General features: G+C 37.0%; 1 long non-coding RNA gene and 1 pseudogene across 29 annotated transcripts in view; one reads left to right on the top strand and one right to left on the bottom strand.

The window, feature by feature from the left end:
• Nucleotides 1-24637, bottom strand: part of LOC308639171 — a 247633-nt gene that overhangs the window by 150041 nt on the left and 72955 nt on the right. For 25 of the 28 annotated variants that reach the window (XR_014019991.1, XR_014019992.1, XR_014019996.1 and 22 more), the window contains one exon: nucleotides 21311-21387. This is a non-coding gene — a long non-coding RNA (uncharacterized lncRNA). Of the gene's footprint in view, nucleotides 1-21310; nucleotides 21392-24637 lie in introns of all 28 variants that reach the window. The other 3 variants (XR_014019995.1, XR_014020013.1, XR_014020017.1) reach the window with 1 other exon arrangement.
• On the top strand, nucleotides 21641-23830 carry LOC308638936 (NEDD4 family-interacting protein 1-like; annotated as a pseudogene). The gene is made up of 2 exons: nucleotides 21641-21714; nucleotides 22991-23830. The product of its transcript is annotated as an NEDD4 family-interacting protein 1-like (transcript).

The following is a 24637-nucleotide window of genomic DNA, read 5'->3' as shown; positions in this document are numbered from 1 at the left end:
AGCTGCGCTCAGTGGCATACACCTGTAATCCAGTGGCTCTGGAGGCTGAGAAGGGAGGATTGTGAGTTCAAAGCCAGCCTCAGCAATGGTGAGGCACTCAGCAACACAGTGAGGCCCTGTCTATACATAAAATACAAAATAGGGCTGAGGATGTGGCTCAGTGGTAGAGTGCCCCACAGTTCAATCCCGGGAACACACCCCCATGCCCCGGCAATTTTAAATAAATAAATAAAGAGATCAGTGACCATGGCAACTGACAAACACCACATCTGTGGTTCATGAAAGTCTGGATGGTGGCTGCTTGTGAATCTTCTTGGTTTTGTTTGTTTGTTTGTTTAGTACTGGGGATTAAATTTAGGGCCTTGATAAATTGCTGAGGCTAGCTTTGAACTCGCCATCTTCCTGCCTTAGCCTCCCAATCCGCTGGGATTATAGGTGTGCACCACTATGCCTGCTCAACCTACTTATTTTTAAGAAGCCCAGGGAAGGCTGGGGATGTGGCTCAAGTGGTAGGACGCTCGCCTGGCATGCACGGAGTGCTGGGTTGGATCCTCAGCAGCACATAAAAATAAAAAAATAAAGATGTTGTGTCCACCGAAAACTAAAAAATAAAAAAATTCTCTCTCTTAAAAAAAAAAAAAAAAAAAAAAAGCAGCAGCAGCAGCCCAAGGAATGGAGCCAGTCCAATGTGCCTTCCTAGGTGTCCAAGTGATAGGGTTTATGGCATTAGTGGACAGATTCATCCTGAAATGCAAGTTGAACACGACAAACTGGCCCATACCTTGACTGAATACATTAATGAAATCATGAAGCATGTGCTCGTTTTTGGAGGGATGCTCTCAATATCATGGGGAATGTGGCCCTCGCACTCTAGACTATGGATGTAACCAACTGAATGACATGTTATCCTGTGGCAAATTACAATCTGGATACATTTGGGATTTACCATATCAAAGAAGGCCAGGACCTGCAGTAAAAGATAAGTAGTAGCTCTTAAGAGTGATCCAAGCAGGGCATAGTGGCATATGTCTGTAATCCCAATGGATTGAGAGGCTGAGGCAGGGGAGGATCACAAATTCAAAGCTAGCCTCAGCAACTTAACAAGGCCATAACCAGTTCAGTGAGACTCTGTCTCTTAAAAAAAAAAAAGGGGGGGGGGGCCAGGGATGTGGATCTGTGGTTAAGTGCCCCTAAGTTATTATATTCCCAGTACCAAAAAAAAAAAAAGAGAGAAAGAATGATCCAACTAGGAAAATATATAGGGGGTGGAGATAGAGTTCAGTGGTAGAGCACTTGCCTAGAATTCATAAAGCCCTGGGTTAAATCCCCAATACCACACACACACACACACACACACACACACACACACAGCAACAAAAGATAAAAGGCAAACTGAGGAAATAGTTGCAACTCATATAGACAAAGAGTAAATTTCTCTAACATAGAATACATAGAAATAAAGAAAAGACCAACATTCTAAGAGAGGAATGGGGAAAAGACAAAAATAAATGGTGCATAGACAAAGAAATACATGTATTTCATTTTAACATGTAAAAAGAAGGTTAAGTTCAGAGGTTTTCAGATGGTAGAATAGAGAAGGTCGCTTTCCTGGCTGCTCTGTGGAGTGAAACCAAGAAAGCAAATAGACAGCTTCTCAACGAGGTAGGTGAACAAAAAAGTGGGGGGACTTTACTAGAATTTAAAACTGGACATTCAAAGCAGGTCGGAGACTCAGGAGGTTAGATATAATAAAATAAGGAAGAAATCCCCAGCAGCTGTCACTGCCGCAACCAGGCCAGAAGCACCGTCCAGAGTGGTCCCTCTGTGAGCATAGAGGAAGGATAGGGAATTAAAGGAACTTGCATTTTAGGGAGGCCCGAGATGTGTCTGGGTACAGAGCATTTAGAGATCAAGGACATTGCCCCACAAACCTGAAAGACGCACTGCATAAGATCTGCCATCTCTCCAGTTGGGCACGGTGTCACACACCTGTAGTCCCAAAGAACTAGAAAGCTATGATAGGAGGATCGTAAGTTTGAGGCCAGCCTGGGCAACATAGCAAGACACTGTCTCAAAAATAAATAAATAAACTCAGAGATAAGTAAGTAAATAAATAAATAATAAGGGCTGGGGCTGTAGCTTAGTGGTAAAGCACCCCTTGGTTCAGTCTCCACTACTGAGGGAGGGAGGGAAGAAGGAAAGAAGGAAGGTAGGAAATAAAGAATGAGGGAAGTAGGGGAAAAGAAAAGAAAACACATTGAGATACTCTTTTTTGCAAACTTCAGATGTTGGCAACAGCAACATTGTTGGTGAGGTTGTCAAGAATAAGACTTCTCATGCGAAAAAGAAAAATGATATTTCTATGGAGGGGAATTTGGTAATCTTCATCCAGACTACAAATGCATTTATTCTTTTTTTTTTTTTTTTTTTTTTTTTTTTTGTACAGGGATTGAACCCAGGGGGCTTTACCACTGAGCTACATCTTTCTATTTTTTTATTTTCAGACAAGGTCTCACTAAGTTGCCTTGAACTTGCTCAGCCTCCCAAGTCACTGGGATTACAGGCATGTCCCACCACAGTCAACTAATGCATTTATTCTTTAATCAACCAATTCTACTGTTGGATACTTATCCTACAGGTATACTTACGCATGTTTAACATGTCATATGTGCAAAATTATTGATTGCAGTATGATTTCTATTGATAGACTGGATTATAGAGTTTGTTTAAATAAACAAAATATGTCTACTCAAAAAAAAATTTTTAATGGGAGATAGACTTTCCCAGATAAACAAACACTGAAGGAGTTTCATCACAATTTGATGTACCTCACAATAAATGTTAAAGTGAGTTTTTCAAGCTGGAACAAATATGAAAGCATAACAAAGTATAAATCACAGTATATAAAGGTGAATATATGGAATACTATAATACTGTAATGATAATGTGCAAATAACTATTAATTTTAATATAAAAGATAAAAGGCAAAAATATTAAGAATAACTGAAATGATAAAATGTTGTAATGGATAAACAATACAAAAAGATACAAATTGTGACATAAGTAATATACAGAATGGGAAAGAAGTTAATACATAAGACACACAAAAAAGAATGGAATCAAAGCATATTGCTATAAAAAAATTTAACAAAACACAACTGAAGACAGCAAGAGATAAAGAGGAAGACACTATTAGACAAAAAGAAACAAAATTACTATAGTATTATATTAAGTCTTTCAATATCAATAGTCACACTAAATATAAACAAACTAAACTCCCCAATCAAAAAACATAGAGCAGCTGGATGGATTTTTAAGAAAATATCCAAGTATATGCTACAGCCAAGAGACTAATTATATATTTAAGGACACATCTAAGCTAAAGGTGAAGGGATGGGAAAATATACTTGATATAAAAGATAAACAAAAGAGAGTAGAGGTGGCTAAACCTGTTATCAGACAGAATAGATGTTGAGGCAAAACTATCAACAAAGGTAATTATGTAATGATAATTATGTAATGATAAAAGGATCAAATCATTTTTATAGTGATCAAATCATCAGATATAACACTTATAAATATATGTGCAACTGACAAGAGTACCTAAATATATAAAGCAAATATCACAAGTGAAGAAAGAAATACTAAGAGAATTCAAAACACTACTTTCAACAATGGGTATTCAGGCAGAAAATCAGTAAGGAAACAGTGGACTGAGCAACAGCATAGGCCAAATGAATCTAATATACATAGAACTTTTTACCCAATACCAGAATACACATTTGCTGAAGCACTTGAGGAAAACTCTATAGGATAGATCACATACTAGGCCACAGTCACAACAAATTTAGGAAGTCTGAATTAATATAAAGTATCATTTCTGACCTTAATGTTATGAAACTAGAAAGCAATAACAGGAAGAATTTTGGAAAATTTACAAATATATGGAAATTAAGCAACACATTCTTGAAAAATAAATGGGTCAAAAAAGAAATCAAAAGGGAAATAAGAAACTATTTTGGGTTGGGGACATAGCTCAGTTAGTAGAGTGCTTGCCTCAAATGCACAAGGGTTAGGTTTAGGGTTAGGATCAATCCTGAGCACCTTAAAAAAAAAATGTCTGGAGACAAATGAAAAGGTACACACCATACAAAGGGGGCTGAAGTTGAGGCTCAGTGGTAGAGTGCTTGCCTAGCATGTGTGAGGCACCGAGTGCCTTAGCACCACATATAAATAAATAAATGAATAAATAAATGAAGGTCCATCAAAAACTAATAAAAATATTTTATAAAAAATACCACACAAAAACTTATCGGATGCAGCAAAAGAAATTCTAAGGGGGAATTTAATAGTAATAAACACCTACATCAAAAAAGATCTTAAATAAACAACTTAATATTATACGGCAAGAAACTAGTAAAAGAAGGGCAAATTAAAACAAAAAAAAATGGGGAGGAAATAATAAAGGTCAAAGCAGAAATAAATCAAAGACACTAAAAAATATATTTAAAAAATCCACAGTAGCTTAACAGTTTTACAATCCTTGAAGATTCTTACCTAGGAAGATTCCAATTTCTCTATATAATTCAACATCTGTTATTTTCTGTTTTAGCCATCATGATGAGTTATATCCCACTGTGGTTTGGGTTTCAATTTCCCTAATAATACTGTTAAGCATCTTTTAATATATTCATTGGCCAACTGTACCTTCTCAAGAGAAAAGTGTATTCAAATACACACTTTCATTGAGCTGTGTTTTTGAAATGAAACTTTAGGAGTTTCTCATCAATATAACTATTATCCACGGTCCCCCGCAGTCACCAGAGGCACAGAAAAGGGAACACCAGGAATGGATCCACATGCAGGAGAATCCTAGAGGTTCCCTTACTGTCATCAGTTGGATTGCAGGCATAGCTTCAACAACAAATTTCAAGTGTGAAAACTTAAAAAGACTTTTTTTCTTATTTGTTTATTGTTTTAGTACCAGGGATTGAACCAGGGGGTGCTTAACCACTGCCCTACATCCTCAGTCCACTTATAAGTTTTTTAAAATTTTGAGACAGGATCTAAATTGCTGAAGGACTTGCTAAAATGCTGAAGCTGTCTTTCAACTTGCAAGCCTCCTACCTTAGCCTCCCAAGCTGCTGGGGGATTACAGGTGTACACCACCACATCTGGGAAAAGTAAAAGACTTCTTAGAATTTACAGTCCCTAGGGGGTACATGACATGCCCAAAAGCCACACACGCATGCGCGCGCACACACACACGTCAGGGAGAATAGGAAAAGGAAGATCAAGAAAGAATGTAGAGAAAAGGGACCCATGGATTAATGCCTTTATTGAGTTTAGGGCATTATCCAAACAAATCTGCTTGGCAATTTTAATTGGTAGGTTTGAAGTAAGCAGTCACTGTATCCAGGAGGTTATGCTGTGACAGAAACATTTATAGAAGTTCACAGGTTAATGTCTAAATGTCCAGTTAAAAGGAAGTGATAGAGAATGGAGAGATGCCCCTAAACTCTTATCTCTGGACACTGCTGCAGGCATGTGGATGGGTTGTAGAAACTGAAAACTGTACCAAGAATGATGGAGCCCTGATGCTACAAGGAGTAATTAAACTTATGTTTAAAAAATGGATGCTGGGGGCTGGGGATGTGGCTCAAGTGGTAGCCCGCTTGCCTGGCATGCATGCGGCCAGGGTTCGATCCTCAGCACCACATACAAACAAAGATGTTGTGTCCGCCGATAACTAAAAAATAAATATTAAAAAAATCTCTCTCTCTCTCTCTCTCTCTCTCTCTCTCTCTCTCTCTCTCTCTCTCTCCCACGCTCTCTCTTTAAAAAAAAAAAAATGGATGCTGGGGCTAGGGTTGTGACTCAGTGGTAGACCACTTGCCTTGAACGTGTGAGGCACTGGGTTCAATCCTCAGCACCACATAAAATAAAGGTTTATGTCCATCTACAACTAAAAAGAATATTTAAAAAATTTTTTTAAATGAATGTTAATTCAAAATAAAAGTTATAAGTACTCATCACATGCTGTATTTTTATTAAGTTACATGAATTTTTAAAATATATGCTAGATAGCAAGGGGTTATTTCAATGGCAGAGCTTTTGCCTGGCATATGCTAGCCTAAAGTTTCATTTCATACATATGAGGTGCTGGGTTCAAATCCTATTAACCTAAGTACCTACCTTTAGATATCAATATAGGTAATTATATCTTTATAATATTTTCTCCTGCTATATGCGGTGACGCATAGCTGTAATCCTAGAGGCTTGGGAGCCAGGAGGATCTCAAGTTCAAAGCCAGCCTAAGCAAAAAAAGAAAAAAGAAAAAAAAAAATAAAGAGATGCTAAGCAACTCAGTGAGAGCCTGTCTCTAAATAAAATACAAAATAGGTCTGGGGATGTGACTCAATGGTTGAGTGCCCTGAGTTCAATCCCCAGTACCAAAATATATATATTTCTCCTATTAAATGAGGGTCTTTTTAATTTCCTGATGGTACCTATCATACACAAAAGTTCTTAGTTTTGAAAATTACCTATGTTGTGGGTGGAATTGTGTATCCTCAAAATTCAAATGCTAAAATAATAACACCCAGCTCTTTACAATAAGAGTATATTTGAAGGAGGACCTTTAATGAGGTGATTAAAATAAAAAATGAGTTCATTAGGGAGAGCCCTAATCCAATCTGCATGGTGTCCTGAGAAGAGGAGGAAAGTTGAACAGAGAAATTTCAGGAACACATTCTCCTGAAAGAGAAAAGACCATGTAAAGAGGAAGTAAAAAGCAGGCCATCTGTAAGACAAGGAGAGGAGCTTTAGAAGAAACCCATCTTTCCAGAACATTAATCTTGGACTTTCAGATTCCAGAACTGTACAAAACAAAAAACAAACTTCCTTTTCTTTGTGCCAACTAGACTGATAATTTGTTACAACATACCTAGCAAACTAGCACAAACAAGACATCTTTATTTCTTTCTGTCTTTTACTACCTATGCGTTTGGTGTCATATTTACCAACTGTGGACTAATGCCAAGGTCATGCATATTTATATCTACTTCCTTCCCGGAGTTTTATAGCTTTATGTTGTATATTAGGCCTTTGCTCTCTTTTTGAGCTAATTTCTGTAAATGGTGTGACAAAGAGGTCTGAATTCATTCTTTGGCCTTTACCTCTCTTTTTAAGCAGCATTATTTGTTGAAAAGAATACTTCTGGACCCTCAATTCTATTACAATGATCTCATTGTCTATGTCAACACCGCCTTCTTTTGATTACTCTTCATAGTAAATTTTGAGATCAGGAAGAGTGAGACTTCCAACTTCTTTTCAAAATTGTTTTAGGCATTCAGGATACCATGCATTTCCATATGAACTTTAAAATCACCTCTTCCATTTCTGAAAAAAATATGCGGTTTGATATCGATAAGAAAGGCAATAGTAGTATTATTACTATTATTATTTTGCAGTACTGGGGATTGAACCCAGGGGTACTTTACCAGCGAGTTATCCCTAGTCCTTTTTTTTTGGTACCGGGGATTGAATTCAGGGGCACGTGGCCACTGAGCCACATTCCCAGCCTTATTTTTGTATTTTATTTAGAGACAGGGTCTCACCGAGTTGCTTAGTGCCTTGACCTTGCTGAGGCTGGCTTTGAACTCACAATCCTCCTTCCTCAGGCTTCCAAACCACTGGGATTACAGGCATTCTCCACTGAACCTGGCTTACCATTTGTATTCTTGATGATTTCCATTCTAACTGGATAATAAAACACAAAATTGGACTTGGGATGTTGAGTACCCCTGAGTTCAATCCCTGACACCAAAACAAAAAACAAACAAACAAAAATGCTGTCTCTAAATAAAATATAAAAAAGGGCTGGGAACGTGGCTCAGTGGTTACCAAAAACAAAACAAAAATTACAAGGTCCTTAAGAAATTTTTATACAACCATCTCAGAGACACAGAAAGGTGAAGTTACTAGCCTCTGGCCACTGTTTTCAGTTAGTATGCATTCAGTAAACACTTATTCAGGGGCCTCTATTTATTGTAGAGGCTTGCTAGAGAGACTGGAGACAGAAAAGTGAACAAAAGAAACAAAAATTGGGTTGGGACTGTGGCTCAGCTGCAAAGCGCTTGCCTAGCACGGGCGGACCCAGGTTTGATTCTTAGCACCACATAAAAATTATGTTGTGTCCATCTCCAAAAAAAAAAAGAAAAGATTCTCTCTCTCCCTCTCTCTCTCTCCTTTAAAAAAGGAGAGAAATAAAGAAAAAAAGAGAAAAAAGAAAGAAAAGTAACAAAAATTCCTGCCCTCAAGTTTATATTCTAGTAGAAGGAAAATAGGGGGAAAAAAGTAAAATATCTAAATCACCTGATATATGTAAGTGCTGTGAAGAAACATAAAGGAAGAAAGGGAAGAGGAATTATTAAAGGGAGGAGTGATTTTTAATCACTCCTCAGAGTGGTCTGAGAAGGCCCAAGAGATCAGAAGACATTGAGCTGAGGTATACAGCAGGTAAGGGACAGGTCCCATGGGCCAGGGTGAAGAGGGTCAGACAATAGGAATTGCAAAGTTGTGAGAAACGTTTGCCTTGTTTAGAAACAACATGGAGGCCAAAGAGGCCAGAACATATTGAGCAGAGGGAGGAATAGGAGATGATGTCCCTGGTTGAAGAGGGTGCAGGGAAGAACTTGCAGAACTAAAAAGAACTCAGCTTCTGAGTAGCAGAGTGAGCTAATGAACTGACTCATGTGGAGCATAGACAGTCCTAGGAAAAGGACAAAACCAGAGACCAATTAGGAGGTGATAGTACTAATCCTGAAGATAGGTGACATTGTTTGGGACCAGGGTGCTAGATATGGAGCTTGTGAGAAGGGATCAAATTTGGTTTCCTGGCGCTTATGCGTTCATTTTGACACACCTTATTGCTGAATAATTTTTAAAGAAACCATTTTCAAGGAATATTTTGATTTCACAGACATGATTAATAATTAGAGTTATAATTATTACTTACACAACTGGGGCACAGCTCACAATCACTATACCAAGAAAACTAGTAATTATAATAGGCCACATTGGCCCATCAGAAGGAAGGACATTTTAATGGCCTCAGCTGGTTGATTCAGTTAGCCACTGGATAACTAACTGAAGCTTAGTTAACCTGTGGCTAATGGAAGCTGTTAACTCATCAGTAGCAGATCTAGAATTTAAGCTCCAGTCAGCCCTCACACTCCAAAGTACCACGTCAAAAAGTGTTTTTCTACATACATATATTTACAAATAATAGCTTGTGGTAATGAACTTCATTTGTAAAAAATGAGCATAATTTCGAAGCAGATTGCCCAACAACAAGGTCTTCAAATATGCATTTCATGGAACATTAATATTCCAAAGATATTAATATGTATTTCTGAATATTAAGGAAATAAACAGCTTGCCTCTGGTGGAGATTTAGAATGTACACGGGTATAGTGAAGAACCTGAGAAGTTGCACAATAATAAAATGTGTTTAATTTGAGCTGGAGCTGTAGATCAATGTACAGCATTTGCTTAGCATGTACAGGGCCCTGGGTTTGATCCCCATTACTGCAAAGAAAAAAAATATCTGTCCAACATAACCGAGCATAGTGACAGAAACTGCTATAATGACAGAATGCTTTAAAAACTGTCTACTAATATTGAGAGACAGTGGTGCTCAAGACACACAGTTTGGGAAATGCCAAATGGATGTCTTGTAAGATTTAGCTCTACACAAGTTCCCCAGAGGCAATGTAAGGCATTCCTGGGAATTACATGCCCAGGGTAGCAAAAGTAAGGGAAGAAACAAACAAACAAACAAACAACAACAACAAAAAAAAAAAAAACAGGGGAAGACTGGATGCCAATATGAAGACATACTACAATCAATACAGCCAATTATGCAGCCACATAGGATGTTGGTAAATGGGCAGGTTAGAAAACTGTGCTTTGGAACAAAAAAATTATCTGCTGATTCCATCTGTGATCTCTCACTGGGAAGCATACCTTCCATGGGTAGACTCCCAAATCAGAATTGTCATCTGGCTTCTTCAAGCAACTGCTGGTAAAGCAAAATCCCACACCCAGTAGCCAGTAGCCAGTAGCCAGGAGCTTCAGATGCATATGGCAGTAGGTGGAGGCAGAACTGCCAAGGCTACACGCTGGATCAGGTCTGGGAAGTGGCACTGCAGAGGTTGTCCCTATAGCAGTTGTGTTATGGTTTGAATATGAAATTTCAGCTAAAAGATCCCATTAATGCAGGAATATTCAGAAGTAAAATAATTGCATTATGAGAGCTGTCACTGAATCAGTTCCTTTTAGTTTGAATGGGCTGACTATACAAGTTCCCTAGGGTAGTAACTGTCAGCAAGTGGGGAGTGGCTGTTCAAGGTGGGCAACTGGAAGCATGTCCTGGAAGGGTGCAACCACTCCACACACTTCTGGACATAATCATAAATCAAGTAGCTTTCCTCCACTGGTCCTTCACCCATGGTGTACAGCCTCGTCTTGGTCCCAGAGGCAATGGAACTCTGAAATTTTAAGCCCCAAATAAATGCTCCTGTTGGGTATTCTGGTCACAGTGATGCAAAAGCAGAAAAACACCCCAGGGAGGAGACTGCCAGCTGTGTTAGTGCCTGTGGCAGGACCAGTGAGGGGTACCCATGAACAAGCAGTCAAGTGTCTGAGATACAGATGTAACCAAAAGAGAAGACACCCACATATCCAGGAAATGTAAAAGGGGAGAGGTACAAGGGACAAAATGTACCTAGAAGAGAGATGAAGGGACAGAGCATACCTAGGGAAGGGATGGAGGACAGGTGAAAGGGGACAAAAATGTACCTAGGAAGGAAAGTGGGACTGAGATGCTCTGAGATGATTTCCAATGATCATTTTAAACTGGGCTGTTTCCTAAGGGAAAAAAAATGTTTTGTATATAAATAAACAATTTTCCAGAAAAAAACCGATAACCTATACAGGAACAGATTGAAGATTTTATCATGAGAAAGGATTTAACGTGCTGCAGACTGGGGCTGGGGTTGTGGCTCAGCAGTAGAGTGCTCAACTTGCACGTGTGAGACCCTGGGTTTGATCTTCGTCACCACATAAAAATAAATAAGTGAAATTAAAAATTTTATATATATTATATATATAAACTAAAAAAATAAAGTGCCTCAGACTGAGGCCAAAAAATTTGTTAGCCCAGGGAAAGTATGAAGCATGATACCAGTCACCTAGGTTATTCAGCATTGCATATTCGGCAACCTCCTTGATGCCATAAAGATAATAAATAAAAAAGCCTTTCCCAGGACTGGGGATGTGGCTCAAGCAGTAGCGTGCTCGCCTGGCATGCGTGCGGCCCGGGTTCGATCCTCAGCACCACATACCAACAAAGATGTTGTGTCCGCCGAGAACTAAAAAAAAAAAAAAAAAAAAAAAAATATATATATATATATATATATATATATATATAAAATTCTCTCTCTCTCTCTCCTCTCTCACTCTCTCTTTAAAAAAAAAAAAAAGCCTTTCCCATTTATTGAAGTTTCTTCCTGAATCTATAACAGAAGTAAGCAATGACAATTCAATCACCTGTGCTATTCTTGTTGATCAATGTAATTGTTTAACAACCCACTTACTAAAACTCCCTTCTTATTCTATTTTTAACCTATAAAACCAGACCCAGATCAGGATGCCATTTTGGAGCACTAAATCTGGGCAACTAAAATACATATTTCCCAGAAGGCCATCCTCATTTTGGTTTGAATAAAATTCCTTGTTCTCACATTTGGTGTGCCTCCCTGAAAAAAAAAGTGTTAAGGACTCCATATTTCCCTTTACCTGACCCATGTATTTTTTCTCTGACCTTTGTATTCTTCTATAATACATTCACATAACACTTCTGACACTGAAATGGGTAGGTTTTCCCACCATAGCAAACAATTCTCCAACTCTATGAACACAAACTGAGTGTCCTACAAGTCAGATCTGACACTGCCTGGAGTTAGCACAGACCCCACAAGTTAAGGCCTCAACCCCAATAATATTTCCCTCGATTTAGACACCACTCACAAATAGTGGGTTCCCAAGTACCACACTTGTTCTGATGTTGCAACAAATTGAGGGTTCCCACAACCCTCTCATGGGTTTGGTAATCTGCTAGAATTCACAAGACTGAATAAAACACTTCACGTAAGTTTACTAGTTTATTATAAAGGGTATTATAAACAGCCAAATGAAGAGATACACAGGGTAAACTTCAGAAGGGTCCCAAGCACAGGAGCTTCTGTCCTTGTCCAAGTGGGGTACACCATCTTCCTGGCACATCAATGTTTTTTGCCATCAAAGCTCTCTGAATTCCATCATTTAGGGATCTTTATAGTAGCATCATCTTGACATCATGGATTACTAACTCAATCTCCAGCTCCTTTCCACTTCTTGGAGCGGGATGGAGTGTGGGGGAGGTGAGAGAACAGCTAAAAGTTGGAAGGAAGCATCTATTCATGCCTTTGTCTTTGTGATCAAATCCTATTCTAAAGCTGTTCAGGAGTCCACCAAGAATCATTTCATTAGAAGCTCAAAAGATGTAGGATAGACAGCAGAAGACATCAGACCCTAGAATGGCAATATGTAAATCAATGGAAGTGTAACTGATGTGATACAGCAATCTGTATACGGGGTAAAAATGGGAGTTCAGGGGCTGGGGATGTGGCTCAAGCGGTAGCAAGCTCGCCTGGCATGCGTGCGGCCCGGGTTCGATCCTCAGCACCACATACCAACAAAGATGTTGTGTCCGCCGAGAACTAAAAAAATAAATAAATATTAAAAATTCTCTCTCTCTCTCTCTCCTCACTCTCTCTTAAAAAGAAAAAAAAATGGGAGTTCATAACCCACTTGAATCAAACTGTGAAATATGATATTAAGAACTATGTAATGTTTTGAACGACCAACAATAAAAATAAAAAAAAAAATGTCCTATCACCAGGAAACTTGCGGGGATTTGAGAGTTTTGTATCAGGAAACAAAAGATGCATGAACTAGCATTCAGGGCATAACAAAGGTTTTAGGAGCCTCAAACAAGGACCTGAAAAGATAAATATATATTTATTTATTTTAGGTGAGCTGGTCTCTATGGACATATGGGAAAGTACAATAATCAAACAGATAAGCCACCTCCAAATCCACTTGGAGGAAGTCTACCTTCAGACTGAAATGCTTTGAATGGAATTTAGATAGTAATGTTCAATTCCAAAGGGTCTGGGTATACTGACTTTATCTTCTTGAACTTTTTCTTCCAACATCACATCTATACCAATTTGATTGGGGTCTGTAGCATTGTCCACTAAGTACAAAAGTAGACATGAGCAATTTTTCAGTTTCATACTATGCATAGTATAGAGGCTTATATAGCAGTTAGATAAATATTTGCCTAAAGGGAATGATTTTGAAAATACATGTGGTTTATGAAAAAAATGGTTTTATTTGTACAAAAAAAAAACAGGACTGAAAAATGAAAAGGACTAGAAAATGAAAAACTAAAGAAACATAAAAAAATTATAGGACGGTATACCCTACTGTCATTCAGTTACAAAGTTGACAAAGGACTCAGGTTATGACATAAAGGATGAGTCCTCCCCCTCCATCCTCCGAGAGCTTTCAGCAATGTCACAAAATAGTCAGGTAACAAGAAACCTCTTGTCAGCTTTCAAAGTCGTGAATTCCTTTACATTAGCTCCTTCTATAAAATAATGGTCTTAAGTATTCCTTGTTTTTCATTAATCAATTTGAGAATTTTTCAGAATTCAGTTTTTTGTTTGATGTGTAATCATAGTAAATACCATCTTGATTTCTTTAATAATATCATTGATTTGACAATAAGTTAGTCAAATGGGATTTCATGTAAGGCAGGAATACCATCGAACTCATCAGTAGAATTTCTTCAACATTGTTCTTTAGGGAGCTTCTTTATGGGTGCAGATTGCTCAATTTTGGTTCTTTAGAGTCAACATCAGATCCTTTAAACCCTTAGTGTATTGCTGCTTTGTTCTTGATTATTCCTATTCAAATTTAGAATTTCATTTACTATAATGATATCATCTTCTATTTTATTTAATATCATCTTCTGGAAGATCTGAGGAGACCACCCTTTAAGACTCCATTCTGGGAGCAAACGTACCATTGCTTGCTGGTTACCAGCTGCAGGTACTTTAGTGTAGAAAGGAATCCTGGAATGCCAGGAAATGAAAATCAAACTCTCTTTTTTTCCTCCTACTTTGGTTCCAGGTATTGAACCCAGCAGCCATTGAGCCACATCCCCAGCACTTTTTTAAATTTTATTTAGAGACAGGATCTCGCTAAGTTGCTTAGGGTCTCTAAATGCTGAGATAGTCTTTGAACTTGCAATCCTCCTGCCTCAGCCTCATGCACTGGGATTATAGGCATGCGACACCATTCCCGGCTGTTTTGTTTATGTTTTTTGTCCTTTTATTAGTGGATTACACTTGTACATAATAGTGAGGATCATTTTGACACATTCATAAATGCATGTATTCTTCTTCATTTTAACCCCCAGTACAACTTCTTTTCCTTTCCTCCTCCCTCTTCCTGATGCCCTTGCTCTACTTGGTTGTTCATTCTTCCTAATTAATTAAATAATTTTTATTTGGTGTGTTAGTTACATATAAAGTTTAAATATATTATGGTATATACAGACACCTAGTATAATTTGTTCAACTTCATTCTTCAATTCATGCACAACCCAATTTGGTCCTGCTTCTGATTTAATGATCTCCCTTCTGTTTTCCTAAGATCCCTTTTTTTTTTTTTTTAAGGTGCTGGGGATTGAACCCAGGGCCTTGTGCATGTGAGGCAGGAACTCTACGAACTGAGTTATATCCCCAGCCCAAGATCCATCTCCTTTTTAATTTCTTTTTTCTCTCTAGCTTCCACATATGAGAAAGACTTTCTGGGTCTGGTTTATTTCACTCAGCATGATGTTCTCCAGTTTCCTCCATTTACCAGCAAATACCAAAATTCCATTCATCTTTATGACCAAGTAATACTCCATTATGTTTATATACCACATTTTCTTTATCCATTTGTCCGTTGATGGGCACCTAGTTTGAATCCATAATTTGGCTATTTTAGGGACTATCATTAACCATTCTGTAAACAATCAGTAGAATTCATAGTTGAACTCATTCCCTTCTGGGCTTTCCTTCATTGGAAGGTTTTTGATTACTGACTCAATTATTTTCCTTATTACAGGTATATTAAAAATTTTTTTTATCTTTTCTGTTTAAACTAGCTTTGGTACTTTGTGTCTTCCTTGGGATTATTTCTCTTTACCTAGCTTATCTAATTGGTTGGCATAGGATTGTTCATATGATCTTCACATAATAGTTTTTAATTCTGTACAGTGGATAGCAATATCTCTTGATCTTAGTGAGTCATCTTTCTTGGACACTTAGCTTAAAATTTTGTCAATTTTACTGATGATTTCAAAGAGTCAACATTCGTTTTCATTGATTATGTTTTTCTCTTTATTATATCCTTCTTTGTGCTTGCTTTTTCTCTATTTTTTTTTCCTTTCCCCAATACTATAGATTGAAACAGGGGTTACTTTACCACTAAGCTACACCACTGGCACCAACCTTATTTTTTTCAAAACAGGGTCTTCCTAAGTTGCCCAATAACATCTTTTTCCTTCAGCCTCCTGAGGATTACAAGTGTGTATCACCACACTAGGCAGTTTCTAGTTTCTTTTCTTTTTTTTTTTTATTGGTTGTTCACAACATTACAAAGCTCTTGACATATCATATTTCATACATTAGATTGAAGTGGGTTATGAACTCCCAATTTTACCCCAAATGCAGATTGCAGAATCACGTCGGTTACACATCCACAATTTTACATAATGCCCTATTAGTAATTGTTGTATTCTGCTACCTTTCCTATCCCCTACTATCCCCCCTCCCCACCCCTCCCAACTTCTCTCTCTACCCCATCTACTGTAATTAATTTCTCTCCTTGTTTATTTTCCCATTCCCCTCACAACCTCTTATATGTAATTTTGTATAGCAATGAGGGTCTCCCTTCATTTCCATGCAATTTTCCTCATCTCTCCCTTTCCCTCCCATCTCATGTCTTTGTTTAATGTTAATCTCTTTTTTTTTTAATATTTTATTTTTCAGTTTTCGGTGGACACAACATCTTTATTTTATTTTTATGTGATGCTGAGGATAGAACCCAGTGCCCCCAGCATGCCAGGCGTTTACGCTTGAGCCACATCCCCAGCCCCTTTTTCTAGTTTCTTAAGGCTTTTCAGTATATTTGAATTTGGGGAGTATGCTATTGCCATCTATTTTTTCTCAAGATTGTTTTACTATTTGGAGTCCCTTAGATTCCAGGTGAAATTTAGGATAGATGAATGGATTGATGGATGAATTTGTTTGTTTGTTTGTTTGTTTACAGTACTAGTGATAAAACCTGGGCCTTACACATGCTAGGAAAGTGATACAACTCCAAGCTACACCCCGAGCCTAGGATAGATCTTTCTATTTTTACCAAAATAAAACTGAGATTTTGATAGGAATTACACTAAATCTGTAGAAAACATTGGGTAGAATGGAGATCTTATCAATATAAAGTTTTCCAATCCATGAACATGCAATATCATTTCTCTTGGGGATGTTTTCTTTCTTTCAGTTTCTTTCATTTGTAATTTTCAGTATACAAGTCTTTCATCTCCTCGGTTAAATCCTAAGTATTTTATTCTTTTGATGCTATTGTAAATATGTTTTCTTAACTTCCTTTTCAGATGGTTTGTCCTGCAACTTTTGTAGGATCATTCATTAGGTGTAACATTTTAAAATTTTTGTTATTTATTTTTGGTGCCAGGGATTGAACCCACAGTTGTTTAACCACTGAGCCATATATACAGCAAACATTCTACCACTGAGCTATACTGTTGACTTCTGTATATGGTTTCTCAGTAATTGAAAGGAACTTTTGAACTTAGTTCAATTTGTCTATGAATTTCTATAAATTAATGCCATGTACATTTAGATGGACAGAATACCTTGATGTGTTTATTTTTATGTGGTACTAAGGCTTGAACCCAGTGCCTCACACATGTGAGGCAAGTGCTCTGCCAGTGAGCTACAGCCCTAGCCTGTCTTTTGAGGCTATTTTTAAAACTGCACATAATATTATGCCAACATTTTCATGAAAAAGGCATCCCATCACCTTTGCAGGATCCTATTGGTTAGAATAGGATATTCTAATAAAGAAATATTCAAATAGAAGAAATTACATGCTATGTAAATACCAGGAGGTAAGGATCATAAGGACTTTCTTTTAAATCTCCCCTGAGTCTTTCTGCCACAGTTAAGTGCTTTCTAGATTAATATGTGGCCTAGAACACATCAGCTGTATTTATACACATCGTAGCTATACTACCATCTTTTGTCTTTATATATGTATATCTAGATTTTATAAATTAAACTATTATTTATTGAAATGTAACATACAAAAAATATATAAATCAGGAGTGTGAAGGTATGTAAATTATAACCAAGTGAACCAATAATAACTACTCTTTCAAGAATCAGGGGGCTGGGGATATAGCTCAGTTGGTAGAGTGCTCGCCTAGCATACAAGAGGCCCTGGGTTTAATCACCAACACCACACACACACAAAAAAAGGCCGAGAATCAGAATATCATCAGCATTCTAGAAGCTGCCTTTTATCATAATGTTTGTGGTATTCCTCCATGGATATTTTTTATGTACATTTTAGTTATTTACAATCTGAGATTATTATAATACTGTTAAAATGAATATACATATCTATTAGTGTACATATGCACATACTTTTCATATAGTTTTCATATGGTGTTTCACTCAGTGAAATTTGTGGGTCATAAGGTATGCTTTTGAAACCATCACAATGCGTGCTTATTAAGCCATGCTATAATAACATACATCAATCCACATATTTACCACTCTCTTTATTTTCTAGTCCTTATTTTTCAGATTAACAGTATGGATAAAAAGCAAGAACCACTGATGTGATTTCCACAGGAAACCTCTTTATATATTACTTATAAATATGCAAACACTAATCAATTAAAAACTGTTATGGCTATACTGATATCAGAAAAACAAATGTCAACATGAGGATATTAGCAAGGAGGAGGACATGAAAAAATGATTAGATTGTCAAGAAGACAACAACAAAACCATTCTAAATAAAACAAACATTGATAGAACTAAAGAAACAAGGTTTCAATTATACTTGGATATAACAGTTTCAGTAATTCACAGAATAAGTTGAAAAAAAATCATTCCATACAAGACATGAACACCAATCATCAATCATATTCACCTAAAAGACATCTATACCACACTTTCCCCAAAAAAAACAAGAGAATATAAACTGCTTTAAAATAGACATGGAACATTCAAGAAAATAAACAAACTTGTGAATCACAGATAAAACAATACTAAAGCTAAAGGAATTGAACTAATTTAAAGTATGTTCTCTGGCCATAACATAATTCAATTGGAAATCAATAGCAGAAAGACACACAGAAAGTCTACAAAGAATTAGAAATTAAACAATACATTACTAAGACATGTATTGGATAAATTTGGATAAATATCAAATTTTTGAAGGAAATTAGAAAATATTTTGAACTGAATGAAAATGAAAAGATGAGATATAAAATTGTGATAGCTGAAGCACTGCTTAAAAGTTTGTAATAGTGATGTTAACAAATGAGAAAATTCTCTAAATAAAAACCTAGGATTATACCTTAGCTTTTGTTTGTTTTAATATTTTTAGCTGCAGATGGACATAATATCTTTATTTATTCATTTATTTTTTATGTGGTGCTGAGGATCAAACCCAGTGCCTCATGTGTGAGTCAAGAGCTTGACCACTGAGCCCCAGCCCCAGTCCCGTACCTTAAAAACTTTAAAAAAGGGCTGGGGCTATGGCTCAGTAGAGCGCTTGCCTTGCACATGTGAGGCACTGTGTTCGATACTCAGCACCACATAAAAATAAATAAAGATACTGTGTTCATTTACAACAAAAATATTAAAAAAAAAAACTTTTAAAAAGATTCTTTGAAAAGGAAATTAAGCACCAAAAACAAGCAGAATAAATAAAATTTAAAAACGATATAACCTCAGTTGGGTTTGCAGGAGCTTTAAGCAGAGGGTGTCTGAAGAACAGGAAGTAAAGTCATAGCTATTCAGATGCAGCCTGAAGCAAATGCATATACTTCAGTGGAAGAAGAAAGCTTCAGCCCACAATCTATTTCACAGTTAGAGGAATGGAGAAAAATGATGTGAAAAAAAACAGAAGAAACTGGATTCCACACTGCAAAGGCAATCTTCTCTCCACCAAAGGGCTAATAAAGGTAATTGCTGAGGCAGCTAAATTAGTTCAAGTGAGTTTCAGCAATGCAAACGAATTCTACCAAAGGCAGTCAGAAATCAAATATATTACAACTGGCTCCGAAGTGTTTGAAAGACAACTTCCTTGTAGAATTGAGACAGGATCACAGAGATGTTTGGAGTATAGTAAACTGGGAAAACCAAAGCTGTCATACACTAACTGTTAATTTGCCAGCTTCTCATTGACTTGTGTAGAGGGGAAGGAAGTCCATATACATTGACACAGAGGGCACCTGTAATCCTCAACACTACATAAAAAATAGAGATATGGCCTTTATGGCAGTCATGTTCTGGACAACGTAGCTTATTCTTGAGTATTCAACACAGACCATCAAAATAAGCTTCTTTTTTTGTATTTGTTTTGCACAACTGAGGACTAACCATGCCTTGTGCACGATAGGTAACTGCTCTACCACTAAGTTACAACTGCAGCCCCAGTTTCTTTATAAAGCATCAACCATGAAGGTGGAGTCCAGGTATGTAACTGTGTATTATAGATAGTATATATACTCTCTGTAGAAGATTTCCACAGATGCTTCTACAACTTGCTGATAAGTTTGGTATAGTAATGGTAATCACAAACCAGGTGGAAAGAGAATCCTGTTTGCTGCAGATCCCAAAAAGCCAACTGAAGTAAATACTGCTCATGCATCAATAACCAGACTGTATCTGAGGAAAGGAAAAGGGGATTGCAGAAGTTCTTGAAGCTGAAACTGTTTGCAATCCATGTGGATATGATGAAGAGATTCCAAAGACTGAATCATTGTTCACTTTCTTGTGATAAATTTTAACTACTGTGGCCCAATGGAGAGGACTATTCTGTGGGGTTCTTCACAGGCCTCTTTCTATTGTGATTGTCAGGAAAAGGCTCCCAGGAAAGCAGCTATTATATTAGCTTTTCTCGTGGTGTGAACAGGAGACAGATCAGTATTTACAAACTGATCTGAAATGTTCACTGCTTCTGGAATGTATTATCACTATGTGATTTCTCTGATTTTTGGAGGAGAGGTAAGAATACCAATCCTATGACAAGTTTGCTATTTACTCACGTTGAACAGGTGCCTATTGGACAATCTTCAAGACAGCCAAAATTGGGGAGATATGACTCTTTTTGAATAATTTGAATAATTATTTGAATAATTTGAATAATTCTAAAATAAAATGCCTGACCTCTGTAGACAAGGGAATGGCTCTCTTCACAGCTCCATCAGTGAAACTCAAGACAAGTGTTAAAGTTTTGTACCTAAACTCTCTCATATGTAAAAATCTGTTTTGCTTAAGAAGTCTGCCACAAGTCTTGCTAGGCCATCAGCCCTTCATATTTAGGATAATTCTGGAATCTTATACATTTCAGAGGCTGTATAAGCAGATTTGGTGCTTGAGGAAGATAAGATATTGGGATGATTAGACAAAAATTTTTAATCAATTATTTAAAATATGCTCAAAGACCTAAAGAAACAATCACAATGTAGCTTACCACTAAGAAAATATCAATAAAGAGATGGAAATTATAAAAAAGGAAACACGCAGAAATTCTGCAATTAAAAAGTATAACCAGTGAAATAAAAAATTCACTAGAAGGGTGCAACAGCAGATTGGAGTAGACAGAAGAAAAATATCAGTGAATTTACAGGTGATCCCATCTGAGGAAAGAAAATAAAAACAAACACACCAAAATATATATAATGTGAATACCAGAAAGAGGTGGGAGATAGAAAAAAGAAAACATACTTGAAGATATATATAATGGTGCCCAATTCCCCAAGTTTTATGAAATACATGAATCTAAACATTCAACAAGCTCAACAAAACCTGGTGTCACAGACCTGTAATCCGGAAGAAACAGGAGGTTGAAGCCCGAGGATCACAAGTTCAAGGGCATCCTTGGCAGCTTAGCGTGACCCTGTCTCAAAATAAAAAATAAAAAGGCCTAAGAATGTGGCTCAGTGGTTAAGCACCTCTGGGTTTAATCCCCTATACCAAAAGGAAACACAGAAACAAACAAACAAATATCTGAAGACACACACACACAAAGAAACAGCTTCACTAGTGAATTCTGGTAGGATCTGAAAGAGAAATTTTTAAATGAATGCTTGGCAGTATTATTGATAAATAACCAAAAGATGGAATCAACTCACGTGTACATCCATGGATGAATGGAACAATATGTGGCATATACCTACAATGAAATATTTTTCAGTCTTAAAGAGGAAAGAATTCCTGGCACAAAGTACAACACAAATGAACCTTGAGGATATTATGCTGTATAAATTTGGTCAGGCACAAATGAACAAATTCTGTACCACTCTACTTAAATGAAGTACTAGGAATAGTAAAATTCACAGAAAAAGTACAATGGTGGTTGCTTGGAACTGAACAGAGGGGAAAATGAGATATTTTTGTTTAATGGATGCACAGTTTCAACTTAGCAAGATGAAGCGTTCTAGAGACTGATGATGGTAACTGTTGCACAGCAATGTGAATATAAGAATTGACAGTTAATTGTACATTTAAAAATGGTTAAGATGGCAAATTTCATGTTCATGATTTACTTATTTTCATAACTAAAAATAAATAAAATATGTAAGAACAAAATTTTCCCAAAGATTAAAAAAAATTCATTGGGAGAGAATATATTTCTTAATCATTCTATAAAACTAAAATTACTACAACAAAATCAGACAAAGGAATAACAAGAAGATTGCAGAAACGTATCTTTCAAAAGTATAAATACAAAAGTACTCAACAAAATATTAGCAACCCAAATGCAGGAGCACATTAAAATAATTATATATAAAAAAATAAATAAATAATAAAAATAAAATAATTATATACCCTGACCAACAGAAATTTATCCCAGTAATGCAACGGTGTTTCAACATATGAAAAACAGTTGGTATTCATTAATAAACTCTTATAATTAATAATACATATACATACAATAATGAATAATTTATCAAAAGGATGAATAAACACATAGTCATCTCAACTGATGCAGAAAAAGCATTTGAATAAACTCAATGCTTTTTCATAATAAAACCATTCAACAAACTAAGGATATAAGGGAACAAACACAACTTGAGAAGGGAATCTAAGAAAATCCCACTGGTAATATCATACTTCAAAGGGAAAAATTGAAAACTTTCCAAAAATATTAGAAAAATGCCCAGCATGGTAGCACATGACTTATCCTAGTGATTCAGGAGACTGAGGCAAGAGCATCCAAAGTTCAGCTTTGGCAACTTAGTGAGAGACTCTGACTCCAAATGAAAAACAAAAAATTATAAATGGTTAGGATGCAGCTTGGTGGTAAACCACCCTGAGTTCAATCCCCAGTACCTAAAACAAAACAAAACAAAAATTAGCTGGGCATGGTGGCACATGCCTGTAATCCCTGCAGCTCAGGAGGCTCAGGCAGGAGGATCGTGAATTCAAAGCCAGCCTCAGCAACAGGGAAGCACTAAGCAACTCAGTGAGACCTTCTGTCTAAATAAAATACAAAATAGGGACAACCTGAGCAGAGCGTCTCTGGGGGAGCGGCGACCCCCGAGACCCACGCAGCGCTCCCAGGCCGCAGCGCCAGGGCCCCTTCAGCTCGCTTATTTGACTTCTTTCCCTGCGGCCGGCTGCGCCCTGGCATTGCCGTTGGCGGCGCTGGCGGAACTGGAGCCGGCCTATGGCAGCCAACAGTTGCAGAATGAAGAAGAGCCTGGGGAACCTGAGCAGGCTGCAGGTGATGCTCCACCACCTTACAGCAGCATTTCTGCAGATAATGCAGCCTATTTTGACTACAACAACGAATCTGGGTTTCCAAAGCCCCCATCTTATAACGTGGCTACAACACTGCCGAGTTATGATGAGGTTGAAAGCGGAAGCTACCATCCCTTTAGTTCCTGGAAGAGATGAAGATTTTATAGGCCGGGATGATTTTGATGATGCTGAACAGCTGAGGATAGGAAGTAATGGGACTTTCATGTTAACTTTTTTCATGGCATTCGTCTTCAACTGGATTGAGTTTTTCCTGTCTTTTTGCCTGACCACCTCAGCTGAAGGAAGGTATGGGGCCATCTCAGGATTTGGTCTCTCTCCAATTAAGTGGATCCTGATTGTCAAGTTTTCCACCTATTTCCCTGGATACTTTGATGGTTCAGTACTGGTTCTGGTGGGTGTTCCTGGTTTTAGGCTCTCTCCTGTTTCTCAGAGGATTTGTCAATTATGCAAAAGTCCGGAAGATGCCAGAAACTTTCTCAAATCTCCCCAGGACCAGAGTTCTCTTTATTTATTAAAGATGCTTTCTGGCAAAGGCCTTCCTGCGTTTATGAATTCTCTCTCAAGAAGCAAGAGAACACCTGCAGGAAGTGAATCAAGATGCAGAACAGAGTAATAATCACCTGCTTTAAAAAATAAAGTACTGTTGAAAAAGATCATTTCTTTCTACTTATTCCTAGGTATAAACTTTTAATGGTTAATGCAGAATTCTGTAATCATTGAATCATTAGTGGTTAATGTTTTTAAAAGCTCTTGCAAGCTCTTGATCCATCTCAAAGCAAATTAGGAAATTAAAAAAGATTTTAGTGTAAGATATGTTTAAGGCTAGCTATTTTAAAGGGGTTTTGTTGTTATGACTGCATTTCTGCACATAATCCATATTTGCTGTTAAAATTAATCTACAAATTTATTGTACTATGTGTTAACACCTGGAAGCAAAATTTTAGTGCAAAAATACATTTAAGGTGTGGTCAAAAATATGTTCTTAATTCATAAATAAACATTAACTTTTTATGGTCTGTATTTGAAATTCTTCAGTACCTTATTTTTACATGGTGTGTACCTAAGGAATTCTAAAGGTTTTGTCACTGTATAAAATAGTAAGGGTAAGGAGAAATACAAATTAATTACTAAAATGTAATTCTTCATACTGTATAATTAGAGTCCCAGAGGATTAGGTACTAAGAACAAAGAATTAGTTTGGAACTTCTGAGATGATCCCTAACATACTGTACTACTTGCTTTTACAATGTGTTAGCAGAAACTGATGCATTATAAATGTAGAATGATGTGCTTTCTGCCCAAATGGTAATTCACCTTGGTTTGCTATATTAAAACTATGAATACACCTTTCAAAAAATACAAAATAGGACTGGGGATATGTC

The sequence above is a fragment of the Spermophilus citellus genome (genome assembly GCF_964194105.1).
Source record: "Spermophilus citellus genome assembly, chromosome: X".
Taxonomy (NCBI): domain Eukaryota; kingdom Metazoa; phylum Chordata; class Mammalia; order Rodentia; family Sciuridae; genus Spermophilus; species Spermophilus citellus.
This window is presented reverse-complemented; position numbering and strand designations above follow the sequence as displayed.